Source organism: Callithrix jacchus, chromosome 17 (genome assembly GCF_049354715.1).
Source record: "Callithrix jacchus isolate 240 chromosome 17, calJac240_pri, whole genome shotgun sequence".
NCBI lineage: Eukaryota > Metazoa > Chordata > Mammalia > Primates > Cebidae > Callithrix > Callithrix jacchus.
The window spans coordinates 12,184,662-12,212,442 of record NC_133518.1 but is presented as its reverse complement, the minus strand read 5'-3'; the positions used below and the strand labels follow the sequence as shown (position 1 = coordinate 12,212,442).

The 27,781-nt window shown below is 35.7% G+C and overlaps 1 protein-coding gene across 10 annotated transcripts in view; it reads left to right on the top strand.

The window, feature by feature from the left end:
* The window catches only part of NAALADL2 (N-acetylated alpha-linked acidic dipeptidase like 2), a 1,449,120-nt gene that overhangs the window by 381,739 nt on the left and 1,039,600 nt on the right, over positions 1–27,781 (top strand). For 4 of the 10 annotated variants that reach the window (XM_054246909.2, XM_054246907.2, XM_054246904.2 and 1 more), the window contains one exon: positions 1,260–1,284. The exons of the other annotated variants lie outside the window; for them this stretch is intronic. The gene's annotated coding sequence lies outside the window, so the exon portion shown is untranslated. The remainder of the gene's footprint in view (positions 1–1,259; positions 1,285–27,781) is intronic. 10 annotated transcript variants of the gene reach the window in all.

The window sequence follows — 27,781 nt, the reverse complement described above, 5'->3', positions numbered from 1 at the left end:
TTACTTATTTATCCTAAATGGTCAGATAAATCACTGTTTTTGTTCTTTTTCTTCTCAACCACATACCAGATCCTACTACCCTTTTGTCTTCTATACATAAGCAAACACTATAACCCTTTGCTTTTTGTTTCTACAAAATGTAAGTAACTGATCACTGCATAAATATTATTTTTTTTTTCAAATGTAGCTCATTCTAAAAAATATACAGGTTGTTTTAGTCCTGTATTTGTTTTATATTTCCTTTGTCAAGATGGTAGCCTTTATTTTGTCCTTTGAAAATGATTTTATGTAGAGCTTCTGAGTTTGACATTTTCTATCTAGACAGATATCGATTTGATGCTACTGTTTTGGTCCTGTGACTATTACACATGACTTTGTGTTGCTGCATTTCAACTGAGTGGACATTAAGATGTAGGCTCTAAGAAAAGACACAGAATACAGTTATAATGCTTCCCTGCTATATTTATTTATTTTGTCTTATGATGTTTGATGTCTTGAAATTGAAACTGTTTATTATTTTTTAATGGGTTTCACAGTGAATTTTGGCTCCAAAACTTGTCAGAGTACTCTTTCCTTATTCAGGCTTGCCTCTTAATTACCTCTTTACCACTGTGTTTTCAGTAGAGTAGAGCTGGCTATTCTCAGTTGATATTGATTCCTGTTTTCTAAATTAATGCACATTACACAGCCAGTGATTGTATAAAGGCACAGGAATTACATGATTAGCTGTGGCATCCTTATACCAACTTCTAGTTAGTTAACTGGTACCAAAAGGCCAGAGCACAGCCAGGAACTCTATTTAAATTAGCATCATGCTGCCATCTGATTATTTTTACATGATCCCTTGGTTAGCAAAAAGCTTTACTGAAAAAATAAAATTGGCCTAGCACAGTGGCTCATGCCTGTAATTCTAGCACTTTGGAAGGCTGAGGCTGGTGGATCACAAGGTCAGGAGATCAAGACCATCCTAGCTAACATGGGGAAACCCTGTCTCTCCTAAAACTACAAAAAATTATCTGGGCATGGTGGCATGCACCTGTAGTCCCAGCTACTCCTGAGAGTGAGGCTGGAGAATTGCTTGAACCCAGGAGGTGGAGGATGCAGTGAGCTGAGATTGCACCACTGCACTCTAACCTGGGCAACAGAGTAAGACTCTGTCTCAAAAAAAAAAAAAAAAAAAGAAAAGGTAAAATTATGCTATTATGCTTCTTATTCTTGAGTAGAGAAGATGATAGATCTGTTCTATATTTCTTTTTCAGACCCTCCAGTTTTTGACAAGTAATGGTGAGTTTTTTGTTTCTCTTTTTTTTCGTCTAAGAAGCCATTCTGCTTATAATAGGTAAGGAATTTAGAGAAGGACAAGACACATTGACTAGTTAAGATCAGGTAAAACTGAATTGTAAAGCTATATAAATGTCATAGGTCTTTGGTGGGTTGCAGAGGAAACACAGGTTTTGTTAGGTAAGGGTTATGCCCTCTAATAATAATTAAGACCAAGAGAACATTGCTCAGCTTCCCTTCTTCTAACTCTAAGATGCAAAAATTAAATTATCTTCTTCTTTTGTATCTTGTAAATATAGATCTTCTGATATGAAGTTAGAACATCTGGCTAGCCATGTTATGGTGATTGTTACATGATGTACAAAAATAATTATACAAATCAGATAAAAATTAGTTAATATTTCTGGTTAATATATTTGATATTATTACATTGCAAATAATAAATTATTATATTGAAGTATAATAAAACCAAAGCAATATAATACGTTGCTTTACAGACCCATGAAGTAAAATGATCCACTTTATGAAAACATGAAAGGCCAACATCTTTGGAGATTAGAGTTGGATTTGAATTCTTTAGACATGATAAAATTTTTAGTTTTGTTATTCTTTTCTTCAAACTGACAAAATTTTCACAAGTTAAGGGAAACACTGAAAGTGTAATGAAAACACAATGCCCAAGACTGCATAAATGCATCTCATTTTATTTACATTTCTTGATTTTGCAAAGCTAAATTATTGAATTTCTTCATTGTTTTGACAGAGCCATGCTGAAAAGTAATCTAATACTTCTTTTAAATTGCTTTTAAATAGAGTTGGAACTTCTTTTAAATTGCTTTTAAATAGGGATAGAACAGTATTTCAATTAACAGGATTTGCCAGGAATATGCCTTGTTCTCTTGACCTCAAGATTTGTTAAAGATAATTTAATTTGTTACTTTTAAAGTATTTTAACAGAAGAAGGAAATATATCATCCCATACTTGTTTATAAATATTTACATCTTTACAAATAGATAAGTCACTGTGCTTCTAATCATTTTCTTGTTCTGCAGCACATTTTTTATTTAGCTAGTTTATTATTAATTAATGTACATTAATATAAAATAATATCACTCACTTCTACAATAATGAAGATTTATCTGCCTTGAATGCAGATATTGGCTTTTTGGAAAGTTAGGATAGGGAAAGTTACACATATGAATATGCAGCTTTGATGGTGCTATCAGATGTATATTTGTCTAAAACTCTCCAATTACATGATGTGGTACGTTTTTGCAGTACAGCTCAGCTATTTGTTGAAGAGCCTAAATCTGCTTTAACTGTCTTACTTCATGAGTCAGAATCCATATTTATTTAAACAGAACCATCCGTGATCTGATTACTATATACCATGTGCCTCAGTAGCTAGCACAGTGCTGGATTAAAAAAATTTTTTCTTGAATAAGTCTATTAAAGATGTGGTAGTAAACATAGAAGTAATAGAAGTAATATTGGAAGTTAGGAGGGGAAGAAAGCATCAAAATTGAAATTACTGAGTCATTTTAGTAAATGCTGGAGGAGTCAATGTATTGAAGATCTAAGAGTAGAGAATCACAGATGTGACTAAATACTCCATATGAGCTGGACCAAATGGGATCAATTCCTTATGCCCAAGCAGAGGTTTTCTTTTTCAATTGGAAAATAATTCTTTAACTCAGAATTCTTGAATATTTAGTCTCTTGTTTGCCATGAACTTTATTTTCTAGGCAGTTGTTCAGTTGTTTAAATAATTAAACTTGAAGCATTTCTGCCTTGAAGGATTTCTTTTTCTTTCTTTCTGGAATACTGCATTTAATATTTCAGACTGTAGTAAACCACAGGTAACTGAAATGTAAAAAACTGAATAGAAGGGACTATGATAATTGAGATCTTTTGTCCTTTTAATTTAATTTTTAATTTTGATTGTTATAATTTTAACTTTTATTTTAGATTCATGGGTTACATGTGCCAGTTTATTACATGGATATACCGGGCGATGCTGAGGTTTGAGATATGAATAATGCTGTCACCCAGGTAGTCCTCAGAGTATACAGCGGTTAGCTTTTCAGCCCTTCCCCTTCTTCTACTCTTTCCATCTGTTAGTCTTCAGTGTTTATTGTTGCCATCTTCATGTCTATAAGTACTCAATTTTTATTTAGGTTGGTGCAAAAGTAATTGTGGTTTTTGCCATTAAAAGTAATGCCAAAATAGCCCATGGCTCCCAGTTATAAGTGAGAGCATGGAATTTATTTTCATTCTGCATACACCTAGCCAGTTATCCCAGCATCTTTATTAAATAAGAAGTCCCTTCACCATTTGCTTACTTTTGTCAGCTTTGTTGAAGATCAAATGGCTGTAGGTGTGTGACTTTATTTCTGGGTTCTCTGTTCTGTTCCATTGGTCTGTGTGTCTGTTTTTGTACCATTGCCATGCTGTTTTGGCTACTGCAGCCTTATAGTAGTTTGAAGTTAGGTAATGTAATGCCTCTGCAAATAGACATTGCTTTGTCTATTTGGGCTCTTTTTTGGTTCCATATGAATTTTAATTTTTTCTAATTCTGAGAAAAATGACATTGGAAGTTTGAAAGGAATAGCATTGAAAACTTTGGGAGGCTGAGGCGGGTGAGTTTCATGAGCTGGGAGTTTGAGACCAGCCTGGAAAACATGGGGAAACCCTGTCTTTACCAAAATACAAAACAATTAGCTTGGTGTGGTAGCATGCACCTGTAATTCCAGCCACTTGGGAGATAGAGACAGGAGAATTGCTTGGACCCAAGAGGCAAAGATTGCAGTGAGTCGAGATCACACCACTGCACTCCAGCCTGGGTGACAGAGCAACAATCTGTCTTCAAAAAATATTTAGATTTTTTTTTCTTTAGTAGTGCTGAAAATTTGCCTCCAGTCTCTTGTTACTGATAAGATTCCTGCTAAGAAGTCTGCTGTTAGCCTGATGTGGTTCATGTTGAACATGATCTGGCCTTCTTCTTTATCTGCCTTTAAATTTTTTTCTTTATGGTTGATCTTGGACACTTTGGTGATGATATGCCTTGGTGATACTTGTTTTGTATAGTATCTCACATGTTTTCTTCGGGTATCTTGTATCCAAATCTCTACCTCTCTGGCAAGATTAGAAAAAAATTTCTAATTATTCCTTCAAATACATTTTGCAGGTTGTTCACTTTTTCTCTCTCTTTCAGAAATGCTAATAATTCATAAGTTTGTTTGCTTTATATAACACCATATTTCTTAAAGACTTTGTTCACTTTATAACTCTTTTTTCTTCATTTTTGTCTGACTGGGTTCGTTTAAAAGATTACTCTTCAAGCTCGGAAATTCTCTGTTTCAGTTGGCCCAGTTTGTTGATAAAGGATCCAGTTGTATAAGGACACATGTACACGAATGTTCATTGCAGCACTGTTTACAATAGCAAAGACCTGGAATCAACCCAAATGCCCATTGATAATAGACTGGATTGGAAAAATGTGGCACATATATACCATGGAATATTATGCAGCAATCAGAAATGATGAGTTTGTGTCGTTTGTGGGGACATGGATGAATCTGGAGAACATCGTCCTCAGCAAACTGACACAAGAACAGAAAATGAAACACTGCATATTCTCACTCATAGGTGGGTGATGAAAAATGAGAATACATGGACACAGGGAGGGGAGTACTAAACACTGGGGTCTATTGCGGGGAAAAGGGGAGGGCCACTGGGAGGGGAGGTGGGGAGGGATAGCCTGGGGAGAAATGCCAAATGTGGGTGAAGGGGAGAAAGGAAGCAAAACACACTGCCATGTGTGTACCTACGCAACTGTCTTGCATGTTCTGCTCATGTACCCCAAAACCTAAAATGCAATAAAAAATTTTTAAAAAAGAAAGAAAACAGATGTTTGATATTATTTTAAAAAAATAAAATAAAATTTCTTATGTGAGTTTTTGAATTCCAGGAGCCCGATTCATTTCTTTTTAATATGTTTATATCTTCTTTCATTTCCTGGGTTGCTTTAGGAGTTTCTTTTTGTGATTTTTAACCTTGCCTTGGAACTCATTGAGCTTTCTTGCAGTTCTTGATATGAATCCTTTATCTGTCACTTCTGAGTTTCCTTTTTTGTTAGAGGACATTGCTGGAGACAAAGTCTCCACACGATGGTGTGATCCTTCAGTGGTATCACTACATTCATATTTTTTTTCATCATGGCAGAATTCTTGCTATGTTTTTTTTTCTCATCTGGAGATAATGATAACTTCTAATTTTTATAATTATTTTCGTATGAGTAGGATTATGTGTTTTTCTTTCTTCCCCTGTACCATTAATTTTTTTTTCCCTTTTCCCCTTCCCTAGGGAGTGTAACTGTAGAGGATGCTGGGTAAGGTCTTTTGGCTTTGCTTCTGTACCCCTATGCACTTCTTTCTCAGGTTTTATATTACACTATGTAGTTTATCCTATAAGCCCTTAGATGACACTTATAGGTAAGAGCTGGCTGCAGCCAACATGACCAGGTGTATACTGATCCTTGTTTACTGGCAGAAACTCACTGTTTTATCAGGTAATGGGCTGACTCATAGAATGCATATTGGCCTGAACTCCCTACTCAGCCCCTGGGGATGGGGTGGGCAGGAACCAAGTAGGCAGGTCCACATACATGTCTCCTAATGGCAGGCACAAACATCACTGCCAAATGAGAAACCAGTGGACAGCTGCCAGGTATGCACAGGTGTGCCTAGGCATAGAGCTATACAATTTTTTCAGTTCTAATTTATCTTCATAGGCAAGGAGAGGGAGAAGCCTGTACTACTAACCTAGAAGAGTGGGTTCTCCAGGGGCCCAGACATCTGCCTGGGTGTGGAATGCAAAGGGCCCCTCTGTACCACAATCTCTGCATAGGAAGAGTGGGGTGACTCAGGCTGCTGATCCAGGTGACTGGATTCTCTTAAGTGCCTGAACATCTGCCTGGGCATTGAGTGGATAAGGCCCCATTGTACCATGATCTCTGCACAGGAAATGTTGGGCAGCACAGGCTGCTGAATCAGGAAAGTGATTGCTTGGAATGACTGGAGTTCTGCCTGGTCATGAAGCAGAGAGAGTATCCCTTCACAGGAAGGATAAGTTCCTCCAAGTTGCTAGTCTATGTGAGCAGGTACTCCAAATGGCTGAAGATCCTCCTGGGTGTGGAGCAGAGAGAGTCCCACTACACCACAATCTGTGCACTGGAAGGGTAAAGTGACTCAGGCTACTGATCCAATGAGAAACCTGCTGAGGGGGTGCTCTGAATACCTGAAGATCTGGCTGAGAGTGAAGCAGAGAGGGTACTGCTGCACTACCATCCGTGCTAGCTTCATATTGCAGATTTTCTCATAAATTTCCCTAACCTCATCATTGTTTTAGCTGAGTATTCCCAACCACCCACGTAAAGAGTCCACAGATACAGGGAGGAGTATACAGTGTATAATTCCAGGACCTTTCAGCTCAGGTCCCTGCTTATATCCAGCTGGGATGCAGCTGGAAGTGTTTCTTGAGGTGTTGCCTTGTGTGGTTATTTAACTTTTCGCTTGTTTACGACCCCATGTAGATCATATCCAGAAGCAAATTCCTATAGGAGGGAATAAGGCATTCATTATAAACATGTTTATATATGAATATATATATATGCACACACACATATATGCACACACATATATAAACATGTATGTGTGTGTGCGTATATATAAGCCTGTATGTGTGTGTACACAAATATATGTGTAATGTACATAGGGTGTGTAAAACATATGTATATATGTGGGTGTGTGTATTTACCATAGTGTGCTCTGAACGCAGTAAACATTCAAAAATGTATTGCAGTTTTTATAGTATTTTGAAGAACTCCAGAACACTTATTATTGTAAAACATGGTAGGAATGTGTAATATCCACTAAAATAGTTACTGTTATATAATTATTAGAAGGGACATTGCAGACAGATTGAAAATAGGAAGAGAACCTATGGACTTGGAAAGAAAGATAAATCAATTAATATTGGGGGTGGAGGATATTGAAAGCCAAAATTATCATTGTATCCCAGATCTTTCCTGACTGTAATACAAAAAAATACCTTAGGAGTGAGCTGGTCTCTTCTCTTGCCCATGAAGCTAACTCGGTAATTTGCAGGACCCTGTCACAGCACATTACATGCTGAAGTTTTTAAAGCCTTGACATTTATTAGTATATTAAAGAACTCTGCTTATCTATGGTTATCTGTTGTCAGTTTGATTTTCTTCAGCTGCTAAACTGACTTGGAGAAATGTGTATTATTTTGCAGAAAAATGAAGAATAAACTAACAGTACTGCAGAGGAATATTAAATTTCCAGGTTTAATAATCATTGGACATTAAGGTTTAAATAACACTACAGAGAAAGATGACTTACAGATTTCCATGAACAAAAATGCCTTTCATAGGCAGCCTGAAAAGACAGAAAATAAGTCAAAGTACACATTAGTGGAGAGGAGCAAATTGTTATGGCAACAGGTGCATGTGATGTTAGAAGCAAACAAGTACTGTGAATAAAAAGGTGATCACTCGGAAAGAACACATAAGCTCTTTTAGAAAGTCAGCAAAAATTAAATATTTTAAAATAACTGTGCTTTCTCAGCTCAGATGATTCAGAACTAACTCACTGAGCAAAATTATAGAGTAAGAATTACTGGGAACAATACTAGTGAATCTCTCATGTACATTTCCAATAGGACTCAACTATATTTCAAAACGGGACTTTTTGAAATAAAAAAGAGAAAAGTATTGATAAGTATGGAATAAATCTTCTGGGTTTTAATAAAATTGAGTCTCAACCTGAGTGTCAATATGTTGTATATAAGCTGAAAGTTCGAGTGTTTTCTAGTAACTTTTAGAACTTTTGCCTAAATATTTGTCACCACCAGAATTGGAAAAGAAGTAGATTCAGTTGGTTAATAACCAAATCAGCACTCCAGCTCTGAGTGACAGAGCAAGACTCTGTCAAACCAAACCAAACCAAAACGAAACACCAAGTTAGCAGTTCAGCATCACCTTTAGAGTGCGTATGATATGGAGATAAGACAATAGATAGATGGGTAGTTAGATGGATAGTTGAAAGGCACATATGAATAAATATCCTGGATGTTCTCTAGAGATAAAGACTCAAAAAGATATATCAGGGTCTTCTGCCAAGTTACTTGAATATGAATTCAAGACCTAAGATGAGAGGCTGATAGGCTCTTTATTTAACATCCTGTTGGGGGACAATTAGACATTTCAAGAGCTTGCTCGTAACAGAAGAATTGCAATAGAAATTGGAATCACTTAGGTCCAGCACAGTATAGCAATGGGGCATCATCAGTTGTGATGTTATTGGGTAGTATTGATATAAAGAGGAGTCTATTTGAAAAAAGACAAAAGGACACATATTAGTTTGCTAGGGCTACCAGAAACAAACAAACAAAACAAAACAAAACAAAACAAGAAAACCCACTAGAGACAGGGTAGCTTAAGTAACAGAAATTTATTTTCTCACAATTGTGGAGGCTAGAAGTACAAAATCCAGGTGTCAACCTGTTTGGTTTCTTCTTAAATCTCTTTCCTTGGCTTGCAGATGGCTGCCTTCTTCCCATCCTCACATGGTCTTCCCCCTGTTTGCATCCTAATCTCTTCTTGTAAGAATGCCAGTAACCAGGCACACACCCTAATGACCCCATTTAAAATTATGTACCTTTTAAAGGCCCTATCTCCAAATACAGTAACATTCTGAGGTACTGGATGGTAGGGCTTCAAAATACAAATTTTGCGGGAATACGAGTCAGCCTACAACAGGATGGGATTAAGGGAAATGAGGTTGTAGAGTGCTTACATTCTCAGGTTCACCAAATTGAGGCGAACCAAGTACAGAGATCTACGGAGCAGAACAAAGGAGCCAACTGAGACCAATCTACACAGGCATTAATCTTGGTTGCCTACTTTGCACGGCCCTCATGTTCATTATATTCCAATGTGAAAAGCCAAAAGCAAGTAGAGTAATCATTAAGAAAAAAGTAACCATGCTCTCGTTGAGCCCACCTTGGGGAAGAGTTTGAGAGAAGTCTCTGTGATAGGAAACAGAGGTCACTAATGGAGGAACTAGGTCTTCAATAGAGGGATTTTAATAATCCTATGTGATTAGGATCTGTCTGGGACCTATTTCATCTTTTTTTGCTGAGGTCATCACTGGAAGGAAGCAAAATATTTTTTCATTAATCCATATTGCCTCATTTGTAACTGTCTGCTGGCCAATAATACATGGACAGAAACTCCAGGACTGGGAGAGAGTGTAGCTTGTAATATAGCAGTGGTGGATTCTGGAAATGGCTGGGGTCACCACCTATTTTGGTAGCTTGTACTGCTTCATTTACTTTCCCTGCATTTTGCCACTACTAAAAGAAGAGGAGCCACCAGAAGAGAGAAAGGTAGGGTAGGTAGAGGAGGAGGAGTCAACAGATCCTTCTAAGTATTAATGAGCCTTGCTGCCTTATTGTGACTTGAAAAATATTATGAATAAATTATTTTACAAACCAATTATTTGAGAAGGCTGTGAAAGCTTTTCACTACATCTGTGGCTCTCACCAAGAACTCTTGTGAAATGACTTCTAGAAATGTTGCTGAGGATCAATTGATATTAAAACAAAAACACAAGAAAATCAAAACAGCACTCGAGTAGGTGAGCTGAACCTAAATTGTAAGCAGTAAATAAGAGGAATGGAGATGGCTTTAACTGTTTACCATCAGCAGCTAATATCAGAGCAACAACTAATATCATAGTTCCAACTATAAGGAATACCCACGTTAGCAACCAACAATGGCTAAGTGAAGTAAATCATGGATGCTGTCACTAAAGAGCGCATGGAAGTTGAACAAAGACAGAAGAACAGCCTCTGAGTTCAGTAGTCACAAAGATCCTGCTGAGAGGTGCTGACTACCAAGTCTGACTCTGGAGCACTATATGGAGTATCTGGGCCAATAGTGTGTTATTATGCTAAGTCAGATTTTTGCCATCTGTCCATAGCGTAAGTAAGCCTGAAAGAAAAAGGGACTCCTTGACGTGTCTGAAAACTGAACACTACTCTTGACTCTCTTTCTCTACACTCAAGGGAGAGAGTGTAAGACAACTTTATACATTCCTGCCATGAATCAGCGATGAAGTGGCGTTTCTTGGCAGCCACTGACACTTGGTCTCCCATTTCCTGGTGGAGAGTGTAGCCTTGAAAAGAATCAAGATTGGGGAATTTACCTGTTTTTGGTTCCTAGTATTGATATTATACATTACTGTAAAATTGATAATTCAAGTGAAGCTTCTGTGGTATGCTGTATCTGATTTGACTTCTTTCCCTCCATTCCATTATATGGCTTTTTAAAAACAATAATCTGGCAAATGTGTGCCTAAGGTTGGGCGTGGTGGCTGATGCCTCTTATCCTAGCACTTTGGAAGACTGAAGCAGGTGGATCACTTGAGGCCAGGAGTTCAAGACCAGCCCAGCCAACATAGGGAAACACTGTCTCTACTAAAAATGCAAAATTAGCTGGGTGTGGTGGTGCATGCCTGTAATTCTAGGTACTCCGGAGGCTGAGGCAGGAGTATTGCTTGAATCCAGGAGGCAGAGGTTGGACTGTGCTGAGATTGTGCTACTGCACTCCAGCCTGGGTGACAAGAGCAAAACACAGTCTCAAAAGAAAATGTGTATGAGAAAAATTCATTTTGTGTCCTGTAGAAATTTATTTTTCTATAATTATGTCAATGTATAGAAAAACAAGTGGTAAATCTTAACACACCAGTGCAATAATATGTATCCAATAGATAATCTAAAAAATGTTAGTAACTTATTTTAAAACCAAGAAAATGTGGTCTATCTTATTATTATTTACTATAGTTTTATAGTTATTTATATGTGTTCCCATGAATATTGGTGAGATAAAATTTAGGTAGAAACAAAAATGCAATAGGAAGATATAAAGTATACCTTAGTCTACGTTTTGAGTTTTGGAGTTTGCTTTTATTTTTTTATTGTTTTTGAGACAGAGTTTCACTCTTGTTACCCAGGCTGGAGTGCAATGGCGGGATCTTGGCTCACGGCAACCTCCGCCTCCTGGGTTCAGGCAATTCTCCTGCCTCAGCCTCCGGAGTAGCCGGGATTACAGGCGTGCGCCACCATGCCCAGCCAATTTTCTGTATCTTTAGTAGAGACGAGGCTTTACCATTTTGACCAGGATGGTCTCGATCTCCTGACCTCGTGATCCACCCGCCTCGGCCTCCCAAAGTGCTAGGATTACAGGCTTGAGCCACCGCGCCCGGCCGGAGTTTGCTTTTATTAGCTTTGTAGTCCTTACTACAGGAAAGCACAGATTCAAAAGGAAAGCATGGTGAAACAAGAGTTACTACTCCACTGCAGCTCAGAAAATTTCCTTGCATAAAATAAAACCCTTAACACGTTTCTGAAGTATTACCTAATGTAGACTTATGTAGTATTTTGAATTGTTTTTATTAAAACTTCTCATGAAATGAAGTCTTACTTGTGGACAGACAGGACCATGCTGTAGGCCACATTCTTTCCAGACCCCTCTCTGGGCCTTCTGCTTTGTAATTGCTATGGTCTGAATGTTTGCATTCTCCTAACATTCTATGTGGAAATCCTAACACCCAAGTTGATTGTATTTGGGAGCCTTCATGAATGGGATTAGTGCTCTTATAGAGGCCCCAGAGAGACCATCCGTCCTTCCACCACGTGAGGACACAGCAAGAAGGCATGCATGAACAATAAACAGGCCCTCGCCAGATGCAGGATCTACATGGGCTGTGATTTAGGCTTTTCTCATCTCCAGGACTGTGAGAAATAAATTTCTCCTGTTTATGAGCTACTCATAAACATTTTGTTATAGCAGTAGTCCAAATGGACAAAGTAACAGTTAAGAATATTCTTACCAGAATTATTTTGCATTAATATAGCATTCCCTGGACCAAAGACTGTATCAGAGTTTAGTGCTAAGAATTGTTTCTTCACACTTTTCTGTTGCCTAGATTTTTAAAATTATGAATTTTTTTTTTTTTTTTTTTTTTTTGTCTTTCACCATGTTGACCAGGATGGTCTCGATCTCTTGACCTCGTGATCCACCCGCCTCGGCCTCCCAAAGTGCTGGGATTACAGGCGTGAGCCACCGCGCCCGGCCTAAATTATGAATATTTTATATCCTCTTATGTATATATGTAGTAAAATACATATTCTTCAGGACTTTTGAAAATTATTAAACAGTAGACCTGACTAATGTAAGCTCCATTGAAGGCAAGAATCATTATTCCATTCATTGAGGTATCTTGTACCTAGCTTAGTACCTGGCACAGAGGAAGTGTTCAATTAATATTTGTTGAATGAAATATATGTAGTGACTTGCCAGGTATGGTGACTCACATCTGTAATCCCAGCACTTTCAGAGGCCAAGGTGGGTGGATCACTTGAGGCCAGGAGTTCGAGACTGTCCTGGCCGACATAGTGAAACCCAATTTCTAGTAAAAAAAAAAAAATATATATATATATATATATGTGTGTGTGTGTGTGTGTGTCTATTTCAGATATGGTGGTATGTGCCTATAGTCGCAGCTACTCAGGAAGCTGAGGTGAGAGAATGGCTTGAACCCAGGAGGCAGAAGTTGCAGTGAGCTGAAATCATTCCACTGTTCTCCAGCCTGGACAGGAGAGTGAGACCCATCTCGTAAACAAGAAAGAGAAAGAGGGCAAGAAAAAGACAAAGACAAAAAAAAAAGTGACTATATTTTTGTGGTAGGCCATACTAATTTTGTTATTTTCAATATAGACACTGCTTTAAAAGTAGATAAATTCTCACTGTTTGCTGCCTACTACCCAGGTTTCTCATGTCAGCCTCTGTGCCCTGTCTAATTTCAACACCATCTTGAAATGAAAGAGCTCTCTACCCATGTTTATCTCCTGCATAGAATGGATTGCAGTGGTGTCAATTCCTGTTCCATCACATGATTCTTATATGTTCTGCCTAGATTGTTGATGAATGACCCTTCTCATATGCCAGTTCTGATGCCGTGTTTAATCTCTTTTTATCCTGTATGGTAGAGACAGTATAACCCCTGCTCAACAGCTTTTTCAAATCAGTTATATTTGTATGAGATACATTCATCCTGGAAAAAATAACAGCTGAAATTTCAAAGTTGCAAACAAAATCTGACAGCATTAAGAGTAAAATGCTATTCAAGTCTGGATTCATAACTTCTAAGGAATAGTAGTGAGTATAGATAGAATATTCATTTTGAGCTACCTTTCTTAAAATAAGTCCACTTGGTCTAGAATGTAAATATGTTTCATAGCCAGTTTTAAAGGGTTTGGCATGTAATATTTTCTTTTTTTAACTTAGCAGAGTTTTGGATTGACTTATGTAAGATAAAAGTAGTCACTTTATCTTTCTACAAAATGTGTCATAAGCATTGAAATATGAAGATTTACTTTGAGTCAGTGGAACCACTGCACTTAAAAGGTGTTGGCAAAGATAACAATGTCCTGAAGTGTATAAATGCTTAGTACATTGTGATAAGGTATATTTTTAAAGAAATAATATTCCAACTTGTTTTTTCTTGTTATGTTCTATTCTTTTATGAGACAGACTAGTGTATTTGTATTGACATGAGATGATTTATTATAATACGTATTATTTTGTTAAACTCACTCTATTGGTGTTCATATATCTAAACTGAATCGAAGTGGATTTTATTTTTGAACCATACAAGTCAACTTGCAACTAGTCATGGTGGACAATCTCTAATCTGAATTTGGTTATTTCTGGTTAACAATTTATATTAGGGTATATTATATTAATTCATTTTCATTCAGAAAACAGTTATTTACTTGGCAATACTATGTGGTATACATTGGAACAGGAATTTGGGAAACTTTGTAAATAAGACAAAAATCACTACAAAAGTTGTGGTCAAATCACTTGTCCATTGGTAGTTCTGAGTTTAATATGTTGGTATGGTATTTCTGAATGAACCTACCCCCAATTCCTTGGCTGTGTCATCAATAAGTATAGATGGTCCTTCCCCTCAATAACAAAACAGAACCAGACAAAATTCTAAGTTTCATTAAAAATCGATTGTCTTATAATTTATTTCTATGGCTATCTGTCTCATACAGTGCCCTTTAAATAATTATATCAACCAAGTACTGTTTACAGTTTTTGAGAAAGGATTTACGTTATTCTTTGGATTTTTTTTTTTCAGATCTCATCACGTAAAACACAAAAATACACAAGCTAACTGCATGCTTTTATATCTGCTTAAAAGTGATTTGAATTAGGCAGGTTAAAAGATACAGTTGCATCCATTCAGATTCTTTTATCCTCAAAGAAATCATTTGGTTTAACAATGGCCTTCCTTTTATAAGAAAGAAAAATAAAGCTTGGAAGTGTCTAATATCTATTAAAAATTGTTCCATTAGTACAAGAAACCCAGTTTTTAGTAGTTATGGGGTTATTTTATTTATTTTCTAAATAAAATATATGGAAAAACTTGATTTTATGACACTTTTAAATGTATTTAGTGTTTAATAACAGGTTAGATTCAGAATGATAGTCTTCTTCCCAATGTGATTGCTCTATTATTTACTCAATACATCATGAAAATAGCTGCAAGTATTTTACTTTATTCTTTCTTGGTTTTAGATGTACATGATGAAGCTATGGCTTTATAAATAAAATTATTGGTTATATAAATCCAAACTAATATATAATTATAATATTCTCTCAGATGTGTTCTTTATATTCTAGGCCTATTAATGAAGAAGGACGGGGAATGAAAGGGCAGAAAAAAATAAGAATAAAAGAAAAGATGTGCATTCTCTATATCCATTGTTATTAAATTGTTGGAAGTTGATTACAGTTATTTTCCAGAGTCATTGGCTATTTGCTAAGGCAGGATATCTTTTTCTTGTTTAAGTTTTGCCACCAAAGAAAAACATTCTCTGCATAGAGGTTATTAAATGTTAGACACTATGATTCTTCCCATGTGGAGCATACTATTTAATTTAAACTTTTTATTTAAAAAACATTTTACTTTTTATTACTTTTATTAACACAGAAATTTAATGTATATTGAGTTGTTGAGAAATAAGGTACTCTGAATATCTGAGGTTTAGCACTATGAGTAAGGTATTGCTGATTCCTTCACTATTTTATTATCTCCATTTGGTGATTTGTTACTTACTAAAAACATTATGATCTATAGAAAATCATGGAAATTGTGGAAATTGGCATCGTGGAAAAGTTAAACAATGTACTTGCAAAAGACAAATTAATTGAGTGTTTATAACACTAAAGGATATGTTTAGTTTAAAAGTTGGTCCAGTTTTTTTTTTTTTTTTGAGACAGAATCTTGCTCTGCCACCCAGGCTGGAGTGCAATGGTGTAGTCTTGGCTTACTGAAACCTCAGTTTCCCAGTTCAAGCAATTCTCCTGCCTCAGCCTCCCATCATGGCTGGCTAATTTTTGTATTTTTAGTAGAGACAGGGTTTCACCATGTTGTCCAGGCTGGTATCGAACTCCTGACCTTGTGATCTGCCCGCTTCAGCCTCCCAAAGTGCTGGGATTACAAGCATGAGCAACTGTGCCTGGCTGCATTTTTAATATTTAAATATACTCTATTTAAATATATTATAATGGTGTGGTATGTATAGGTATGTAATTACCTAAAATATTTTATGTACTGAAAATAGTCTAATGCCTCAAATATAGTATTTATCCATTCCACAGTAGACAGATATCAGAAATGTTTCTACCGTTTGATAATGTTCATATGAACATCTATATACAGATTTTTGTATGGACATATGTTTTTATTTTTCTTAAATATATATTTAGTAGAATTGTAGGGTCAATAGTAATTCAATGTTTAATATTTAAGAAGCTGCCAAACAGCTTGTCAAAAGTGGTTGTACTATTTTACATCCTCTCTAACGGTATATGAGAGCTCCAATTTCTCCACATGTTCACCAACACTTGCTATTGTATGAATTGTATATTATAGCTATCCTAGTGAGTATGAAGTGATATAATGATTTTGACTTGCATTTCCCTTATGACTTGATATTTGAGCATTTTATGTGCTTACTGGCCATTTGCATATCTTCTATAAAGAAATACCTTTTCAGATCTTTTGCCTATTGTAAAAATTGGGTTGTATATTCGTTGATTTGTAAAATTAAGATTTCTATTTATAGCTACATACACAATTTTTGTTATGAAATGAATGGCGTTTCCCCAAGTTTCTGTGTTGAAGTCCTAATCCCAAGCACATCTCTGAATATGAATTATTTAGAGACAGAGACAGGGCCTTTGAAAAGATAATTAAGGTCAATCAGGTTATCTAGATAGGCTCTAATCCAATATGACTGGTGTTCATATGGAAGAGAGACAGATACTAGAGATGCTTTGCACAGAGAAAAGGCCATGTTAGGACACAAAAGAGAAGGGAGGCATCTGCAAGCCAAGGAGAGAGGGCTCAGGATAAAGCAACAACAACAACAACAAAACCAACCTTATTGTACCCCTTAAAGTTTTTTTTTTTAATTCCAAGCACAATTTTGTTACATCAATATATTGCATAATGTTAGTCTGAGCTTTTAATGAATTCACCACCTGAATAATGTACATTATGCCCATTAAGTAATTTCTCATCATACCACCCCTCCCAGATGCTTTCCACCCTTCTGAGTCTCCAGTGTCTATCATTCTACATGCTATGCTCATGTGTATACATTATTTGGCTCCCAATTATAAGTTAGAATATAAAGGATTTCCAACCATGTGTTGATGGATGCTTAGATTGATTCCCTATCTTTGTTATTGTGAATAGTACTGCAATAAATATATGAGTCCATGTCTTATTAATGTAGTGACTTATTTTCTTTGAGTAGATACCCAATAGTGGGATCACTGGATCAAATGATAGTTCTATTTTTAATTGAGAAATCTCCATACGATTTTCCATAGAGGTTGCACGAATTTACATTCCCACCAACAGTGTGTAAGTGTTCCCTTTTATCCATGTCCTCACAAACTTCTGTTAGTTTTTATGTTAACAATAGCCATCCTGAGTAGTGTAAGAAGATACCTTACTGTGGTTTTAATTTCTCTGATAGTTAATATTGTTTGAACATTTTTATATATGTTTGTTGGCCATTTGTGTGTCTTCTCTTGAAAAATGTCTATTTATGCCTTTTGTCCAGTTTTTAATGAGATTATTGGCTTTTTGTTGTTGTTGAGTTGTTTGTGTTCCTTGTAAATTATGGATATTTTCTCTCATTCTGCAGGTTATCTTTTTACTCTGTTGATTATTTTTTTGCTGTGCAGAGCTTCTTAGTTCAATGAAGTCACATTAGTCAGTTTTGGGTGTTGTTGGTTGTGCTTTTGAGGTGTTGGTCGTTAATTATTTGCCTAGAACAATGTGCTGAAGAGTTCTTCATAGATTTTCTTCCAGTATTTTTATAGTTTCAGGTCTTACATTTAAGTCTCCAAGCCATCTTGTGTTAATTTTTGTATCTGGTGAGAGATATTGGTTCAGTTTCATTCATCTGCATTTGGCAATCCAATTTTCCCAGCACCATTTATTGAAAAGGGTGTCATTCCCCAGTTGACTTCATCCAAGACCAGTAGGCTGTGAGTATGTGACTTAATTTCAGGAATCTTGTTTTCATTCTACTGATCTATGTCTATTTTTACACCAGTTCCATGCTATGTCTGCTTTTATAACCTGGTAGTATAATTTGAAGTCATGTAATGTGATACCTTCTGTTTTGTACCTTTTGCTTAAGATTGCTTAGGCTATTTTGGTTCTTGTTTTTGTTTCCATATGGATTTTACGATTGTCTTGATCTTGAGGTTCCAGCCTCCAGAAATGTGAGAATTAAATTGCTGTAGTTAAGCCAAATTATATCTGATAAAGTATATATTAGTCTGCCATTTGTTGAGTTGCAAATGATATTTCTTATTTTATGTATTTTTTTTTTTTTGTATTATTTGAAGCACGAATGTTGTAAATTTTGAAATACTCCGTTTTTTTTCGGTCACTTGTATTTTTAGTTGCATATCTAAGAAACCATTGCTTACCTGAAGGTTATGAAGATTTACTTCTAAGAGTTTTATAGTTTTAACTCTTGTGGTTATGTTTATGATCCATAATGAGTTAATTTTTATACATTATGTGAAGTGGAAGGCCAATTTTGTTTTTTTACATGTGGATATTTACTTGTTCCCGCACAAACTGTTGATAAGACTATTTTCCCTCATTTAATTATCTTGATTCTCTCATCAAAATTAATTGACCATAAATGTATGGGATTCTTTCTGGACTCTCAATTCCATTCTATTGATTTATATATCTGTCTTTATGCCAGTATTACATAGTCTTGAATATTGTTGCTTTGCAGATTTTTTTCTTTTATTATTTTCTTAATTATTTCTTAATTATTTTTTAAAATCTTTGTGGATATAGAGTGGGCATATATATTTATGGGGTTTGAAATATGGAAGTTTGAGTGCTGCAAACGTTCTTTCTTGTTAAGATTATTTGGGCTCTTCTGGGTATTTTGAGGTTCCATATGAATTTCAATATCAGCTTGTCAACTTCTGCAAAAAAAGGACAGGTTGGTTATTGATAGGAATTACTTTGAATCTCTATATTAATTTGAAGAGTATTGCCATTCTAACAATACGGAGACTTGTGACCAATGAACATGGGTTGTTTTTCTATCCATTTTTATCTTTTAAAATTTTTTTCAATTATCTTTTTCAGTTTTCAGTATATGAGTCTTTCATTAAAAATGTAAATTTTAAAAAAATTTTTATTTTGTGACATGACTTTTTAGTGATGTTGGAAATATCAATTTTTAAAATATTTGATCTTATATTCTGTCAACTTGCTTAATTCATTTATTTCTTAGTCCTAATAGTTCTTTAGTGGATTCCTAAGGATTTTTTAAATATGCAAGATGATGTCATATGCAAATAAAAATCATTTTACTTATTGTTTTTCTTTGTGGATGCTTCTTTTTTCTTGCCTTGTTGTTCTGGCTAGAACCTCTAGCACAATGTTGAATAGAAGTGAAAAGGACATGGACACAGAAAGGGGAGTACTAAACACTGGGGTCTATTGGGAGGAAAAGGGGAAGGCCAGAGGGAGGGGGAGGTGGGGAGGGATAGCCTGGGGAGAAATGCCAAATGTGGGTGAAGGGGAGAAGGAAAGAAAAGCACACTGCCATGTGTGTTCCCACGCAACTGTCTTGCATGCTCTGCTCATTTACCCCAAAACCTAAAATCCAATAAAAAATCAAAAAAAAAAAAAAAAAAAGAAGTGAAAAGGGTGGACATCTGATATTGTTTGGCTGTGACCATACCCAAATCTCTTCTTGAATTTCCATGTATTATCAGAAGGACCCAGTGGGAGATAACTGAATCATGGGGTGGGTCTCTCTTGTGCTCTTCTTGTGAGAGTGAATAAATCTCAGGAGATGTGATGGATTAATAAAGAGGAGTTCCCCTGTACAAGCTCTCTCTTTGCCTGCTGCCATCATGTAAGATGTAACTTGCTTCTCTTTGCCTTCCATCCTGATTGTGAAGCTTAAACAGCCACATGGAACTGTAAGTCCATTAAACCTCTTTCTTTTGTAAATTTCCTAGCCTCAGATATGTCTTTATCAGCAGCATGAAAATGTACTAATCTAGTAAATTGTACCAGAAGTGGGTACTGCTGAAATGATACCCAAAAATGTGGAAGTGGCTTTGGAACTGGGTAACAGGCAGAAATTGGAATGGTTTGGAGGCTCAGAAGAAGACAGGAAAATGTGGGAAAGATTGGAACTTCCTAGAGGCTTGTTGAATGGCTTTGACCAAAAGCCTGATATTCATATCGAATATAAGGTCCACACTGAGGGTGGTCTCAGAAAGAGATGAGAAACTTGCTGGGAGCTGGAGCTAAGGTGACTCTTGTTATGTTTTAGTAAAGAGACTGTGCATTTTGCCCCTGCCCTAGAGACGTGTGGAATTTTGAACTTAACAGATATGATTTAAGGTATCTGGCAGAAGAAATTTCTAAGCAGCAAAGCATTCAAGAGTTGACTTGGGTGTTTGCAAAGGCATTCAGTTTTAAAATGCCTTTAAACAGAGCACAACATTTTGGAAAGTTTGAAGACTGATAATATGATAGAAAAGAAAATCTCATTTTCTGATGAGAAATTCAAGCCAGCTGCAGAAATTTGCATAAGTAACAAGGAGCTGAATGTTAATCCCCAAGACAATGGGGAAAATATCTCCAGGGCATCACAGGTTCTGAGGCCTAGAAGAAAAAAATGGTTTCATGGTTTGGGTCCAGGGTTCTTCTGCTGTATGCATTCTAGGGACTTGGTTCCCTGCATTCCAGCTGTTCCAGCCATCACTAAAAGGGGCCAAGGTACAACTCAGACTGTTGCTTCAGAGGGTGGAAGCCCCAAGCCTTGGCAGTTTTCATGTTGTTTTGAGCCTGCAGGTGCACAGAAGTCAAGAATTGAGGTTTAGGAACCTCCACCTAGATTTCAGAGGATGTACGAAAATTCCTGGATACCCAGGCAGAAGTTTGTCACAGAGGTGGGGCCTTCATGGAGAATCTCTGCTAGTGCAATGCAGAAGGGAGATGTAGATTCAGTGCCACCACACAGAGTCCTATTGGAACACTGCTTAGTAGAGCTGTGAGATGAGGGCCACCATTCTCTAAATGCTAGAATGCTACATACACCAACATCTTGCATTGTGCACCTGGAAAATCTACAGATGCTCAACACCAGCTCATGAAAGCAGCCAGGAGGGAAGCTATACCCTCAAAGCCTCAGGAGCAGAGCTGCCCAAGACCATGGGAATCCACCTCTTATATCAGCATAACCTGGATATGAGACATGGAGTCAAAGGAGATCATTCTGAAGCTTTAAGATTTTACTGCCCTGATGGATTTCAGACCTGAGTGGGGCCTGTATTTATCCAATTCCTGTACCACCATTGTATCTAGAAAGTAATTAACCTGCTTTTGATTTTACAGACTCATAGATGGAAGGGACTTGCCTTGTCTCAGATGAGACTTGGGACTATATAATTTTGAGTTAATGCTGAAATGAGTTAAAACTTAAAAAGACTGTAGAAAAGGCATGATTGGTTTTAAAATGTGAGGACATGAAATTTGGGAGGTGCGAGGGGAAGAATTATATGGTTTGGCTGTGTCCCCACCAAAATCTCTTCCTGAATTCCCACATGTTGTGGGAGAAAGCCAGTGGGAGGTAATTGAATCATGGTGGTGGGTCTCATGCTGTTCTCATGAGAGTGAATAAGGCTCTTGAGATCTGATAATTTGATAAAGAGGAGTTCCCCTGCACAATCTCTCTCTTTGCCTGTTGCAAAACATGACGTGTAAGATGTGACTTGGTCCTTTAGCCATGATTGTGAGGCTTCCCCAGACATGTGGAACTGTAAGTCCGTTAAATTTCTTTCTTTTGTAAATTGCTCAGTCTCAGGAATGTCTTTATCAGCAGTGTGAAAACAGAATAATAGAACATTCTTGTGTTGGTCCTGATCTTGGGGGAAAGCATTCAGTATTTTATCATTATGTATGATGTTAGCTTTGTTTTATTCATAATTTTATTCATGGATGACCTTCATCAAAAGGTCAAATACCTTTTCTATATCTATTAATAGGATTATATAATTTGATTTATAAAGTCTGTTAATATGATATATTACATTTATTCATTTTTGGAGTTGATTTAATTTTTAAAGCATAATTTTCATGATCCCCTTATTAAGATGGCTTAAGAGATCATCAAAATGGTGTACTTCTACTGTGATATCTCTGATTAGGCTAATGGATTGTGATTGGTATTTCCAAAATTAATGTTAAGATTAGTTTCATAATCTCATACCTTTTATAGAAATGAATTATTTAATCTGTGAATATTTTTACCTACATTTAAAAAATACTGCAATTGGCATTTTCAAATATGGATGAGATACTTTGAAAAAACTTTCAAGTTTTCATTATCAGTCTGTGTCCACACATATTAGATTAATAGATGTTCTAAAATACCTCATAATATATATCAATATTTATCATATTCAAAATGAATTTTGAGTTGTTCAGGAGCCAATTTTACTGGGAGGTATAATGTTAATGCCTTCTTCATCTCTGGCTTTTACTGTTACATTAAATAATAATTATTGTTTCTCTACTTCGTACAAACCCATGCCAAGTGTTGAGGATACAGTGTGTAAACAAAACCAGCATGATTTCTGATTTCATGAAGTTTATGCTATAGCATGGTGACAAACATTAAACAAATGGCACAAAAATAAATGTCTAAGTACTGATTGTGATAAGTGCCGTAAATAAAATATAAGATAGAAAACCAAATTAAATATTATAAAATATGGGAGATGAAGTGAAAATTGCATATCATTCAAAATTACCCTTCAAAATCTCTTAAGTGGCCTGTAAAATATGATATACATGACTTCTATATATAATGCTTTACAGAAATTTTATGACACGGACACTAACTTAAGTCATGGACACTGACTAAAGAAGGAATAGATGAAAATTTATATGAGTGTCAGAACATTTTGACTAGATAACTATAAAATCCATAGAGTAAAAAGAATAGGATTGAAGAATTCTAAAATATTCCTGCTTCCCAGAAGGACTTACTCTTTGAAAATTTAATACTAAGACTAATTTATATTAATATATTTAAAAGATTTATATATTATTAAAACTAAAGATGTTATATGCATCTAATTCACCTTAGATTCTAAATTGACTAGTTATAATAAGAGAAGTTCAAATTCTAGCTGTGCCATTTTGGCAAGTAGTTAATCCTTCTGTTTTTCACTTTTTTTGCTTGTAAAATGGGAATAATCAGATATTTTGTGTCATAGTTTATTTGCTAGGGTCAAAATGAGATGAACCAAGTAACTATTTAGTATAGCACTGGCACATATTAGGACTCAAACCATGTTAGCTACTTCTACTACTAATTACTCTGGGGATCCTTTTTGCTGTCAAGATTGGAAAATTAAGAAAAGGTCAAATTGAGTGGTCACTTGCGACTCATTAACAAATCCACTATTGGCCAAAATGAGCTTAAAAGAATGACATGTATTTAGTAGGTTTTCATCCTTTTTTTCTCTTCTCTACTGTCTTAGATAATGGTGAGAAAAAGAATATGTCTCTTAGGATTCCTTAATTGTTCCAAGGAAATAACCATTTTTCTCTGGTTATGTTTATTGGTTTGTTTAATGTAGCACACCAAAATATAAATTTTTGATTGATGTCCATTATTGCCTTGGACAGCTTGGGATAAAACATAGACCTTTAGCGCTATTTATGCTATCTTATTAACTACTAATACCTAGCAAGTCTTTTCTTGTTTTAGAAGTAAGATTTCATGTTAACATTTCAGGAATTAAAATGGATTAGCTTTAGTCTGTTTTTGTGAAGTCTCTTTTGTGCTATTTAAGAAAGTATTTGCTGACTAATTTTCCTTAGGCATTTTGTTACAAAAGCATAATCAACTTGCTATAAAATAGAGACTACTGCCTGGAGGAGACTATTGGAGAACCCAATGAATTATTTCATCAAAATTTGCCATCTTAGATTACACTCACAAATTGAAAACTGATGACAATATGAATTAAATCAAATATAGAAGAAGAATTCTGCTTCAATTATGTAGGCATTTTATGTGTAAGTACATTTTAGCCTAAATTATTCATAAGGGTTCCATATTTCTCTATATTGGGCCCGAATTATTCTATAATTTTTAAAGACATTAAGCTAACTTAGGTCTTGACTATGTGCTAGTGTCTTTTCTGCCTCTGTAGCAGCAGCTACTATTAACTGTTGTGGAAACTTACAGTATAAAACAGTTGTTTGATGATGACTATACAAGTGTTCACTTTCTTCTTGGATGATGAATTAGTAATTAGCCCCTTTCTATATTATCACTAATCTTTTGTCACTAGCTGGGCTCCTCCCAAAGTCCATTTAACATAGAGTTTAGCATACAGGATGTTTGCTAAGAACCGCACTTAGGACCCAGTACCTATGAAAGGGAGGAAAAGAAGTGAGCCAGGTGAAAAGTCCAGTTGCTCCACAGTCCCACTTGCTGCCTCAGCCAACACGGCAGGGAGATCTGGAGCTAGAATGGCACTTGAGAGTTGTCTTGAGTTGGGCAAGAGGGCAGGTGTTTTTATTTCTGTGTAAGTCAGTTACCCAAGGCATCACCTCAAGCTAGGTGGTTCTCTACTACTGAGCCTAATCCCTGAAGAGACTGACAGCTGAAGGACACCCAGAAATTGGGAAAACAAATCGGTCTTGAAGAGAAACCTGGAAGTGTAAAGATTTAAGCAATCCTGCAAATTCTGTATGGAAAATACAATTATCTTTAATTTACAGAGAGGAAAACAGAGATTGCCCAAATGCACAGATAATAATGACCGGAAATGGGATTTAAAACTAGGATTGTCTGAACCCACAGTGCTGTTATTTCCTCTGTTCTTCTATACTTTTTCAGGTTGTTATGTGTTGACAGAATATTCAGAAAGACATTTGTCTTTTTCAAGCTATGTATATGCAAACATCTTCTCACTGATTTGACTATGACTAACTTATGTAGTCATTTTAATCTATAGTATAGTTTATAGTGCGTTTTCTCAGATACAATACAGTCAGATAAGATTATTAGGTACTTATAGCTATCTGGTAAACAAGGCAGGATAAGCATCATTGTCTCCACTTATAGATTAGGGAATCAGCAAAAAGTGATTAGGTGTCCTGATACTGTCACAAGATAATAAGTGAAAAAAAATGTGAAATTGAGATTGAGTGTTCTAAATCCAGAGTATAAATAAATATAAATACTTACTGGAAATGTGCTTGTGTATTGCAGTGTTTGAGCTTTTTAGGGATTTGAAATTTTATTAGCTCATGTCCTAGCACTTTACGATGTGCTACTTTAATTGAATAACAATCTGTCTCTTACATCAGCATTTTTACCACCCAACTTTTTTTCTCCATGAATACCATAATAGCCAACCTTTGATGTTTTCAGCTTCTGCATCTCGTTAACAAAAATATATACAGAACTTGCACAGTGAAGTGAAAAAAACACTGATAACTCTATTGAATAGGACTTATATTTGTTAGTAAAATGTTCTGCTTCTTGCTCATACAATGTACTCAGCTGTGACCAAGTTAAAGCATGAGAACGATAGCTGCCCCATTTTATCAGATATAGCATTCACTGGATGCAAATTTTAATTTCTGTTAAATTGTTCTTTTTCTGTTTTGCTTTTTCCTTGCAACAGTTGTCTTTCATAATTTGCTTATTTGACATGTTGCTATGCTAATAGCTTCAGCAAGTCTTCTATGAATTTGTAGTTTGTAAGTATAAATAAATTGTATAAATACTAGAAGTAGAAATGAGCAAAACAGTCTTGAATGAGAAATATATTTATTTATTTTTCTTGTTTTCTTTTGCATGTAACTTTAAAATACTGGTCCTATATTTTGTTTTCTTTTTAGTTTGAATATAGACAATTAGTGAAATTTAAAATAACCACATAAAGATACCTTGTATTTGAAATAAATATAAAAAGGAAGAAGAGTTACATTCCTTTATAATCTTAAAGTTAAAAATAATAGTTTGCTTATCATTGTTATTTCCACTGTGTGTGTGTGTGTGTGTGTGTGTGTGGTGATGTATGTGTATGTGTCTGTCTATATTTAACTGTGTTTATGTAATTTATTCAGACTTTGAAATCTTCAGCTTGTATTTTGTGAATTCAAAACATAGGTATAGGCAAGGACTTCATGACTAAAACACCAAAAGCAATGGCAACAAAAGCAAAACCACACAAAATGGGATCTAATTAAACTTAACAACTTCTGCACAGCAAAAGGAACTATCATTAGAGTGAACTGACAACCAACAGAATGGGAAAAAACTTTGCAAGCTACCCATCTGACAAAGGGCTAATATCCAGAATCTGAAAAGAACTGAAACATTTATGAGAAAAAAAATTATTAAAAAGTGAGTGAAGGATATAAACATATACTTTCAAAAGAAGATATTTATGAGGCCAACAAACATATGAAAATAATTCTTATCATCACTGGTCATTAGAGAAAATGCAAATCAAAACCTCACTGAGATACCATCTCATGCCAGTTAGAATGGCGATCATTAAAAATCCAGAGACAACAGATGCTGGAGGGGATGTGGAAAGATAGGAATGCTTTTGCACTGTTGGTGAGAGTGTAAATTAGTTCAACCATTGTGGAAAACAGTGTGGTGATTTCTCAAGGACCTAGAAATAGAAATACCAGTTGACCCAGCAATTTAATTACTGGGTATATACCCAAAGGATTATACATCTCTCTATTATAAAGACACCTGTACATGTATGTTCATTGCGGCACTGTTTACAATATAGCAAAGACTTGGAACCAACCCAAATGCCCATCAATGGTGGACTAGATAAGGAAAATGTGGTACATACACACCATAGAATACTATGGAGCCATAAAAAAGGATGAGTTCATGTCCTTTGCAGGGACATGGATGAAGCTGAAAACCATCATTCTCAGCAAACTGACACAAGAACAAAAAACCAAACACCACATGTTCTCACCCATAAGTGGGTGTTGAACAATGAGAACACATGGACACAGGGAGGGAAATATCACATACTGAGGACTGTTGAGGGTGGGAGAGTTTGGGGAGAGCTAGCAAGGGGTGGCGAGGTTGTGGAGGGATAACATTAGGAGAAATACCTAATGTAGATGACAGGGGGATGGATGCAGCAAACCTCCATAGCGTGTGTATACCTATGAAACAATCGTATATGATCTGCACATGTACCCCAGAACTTAACATATTAAACAAACTGAAGTTGAACAGATGAAAAAAATAAAATCACATTTTAAAGTATAATTCATAGAACCACAGCATTCTGTAAATCTTTTTTCATGTATATGTTCAATTATGTAACCTATTTGTTTTGTGTTAATTGCATGTTTACCCAATTAGTATCAGTAATTCCGAAAAGCCAAATGAGTAACATAAATTTTGTATAGAAATCAATTGAAAAAGAAAACTCTGAGGAAACTTTTATTGTAAACCTGAAGCAGGTAGAAAACCAAAATAGGCAACATAATTATCCAGTCAGATATAAGAACAGTACTGGGGATGTATATGCAGGCTACATATGCTTTGGAGGTACACTGATTCTATTTTATTTTGGTTGTTGGAAAACAGTAGCAGCTTTTACTGAAAGGAACCATGCTATGTAAAACTAACAGAGAAAAATCATCAATGAAACTTTTGTATAGAGTACTAAGATGTGACCTAATA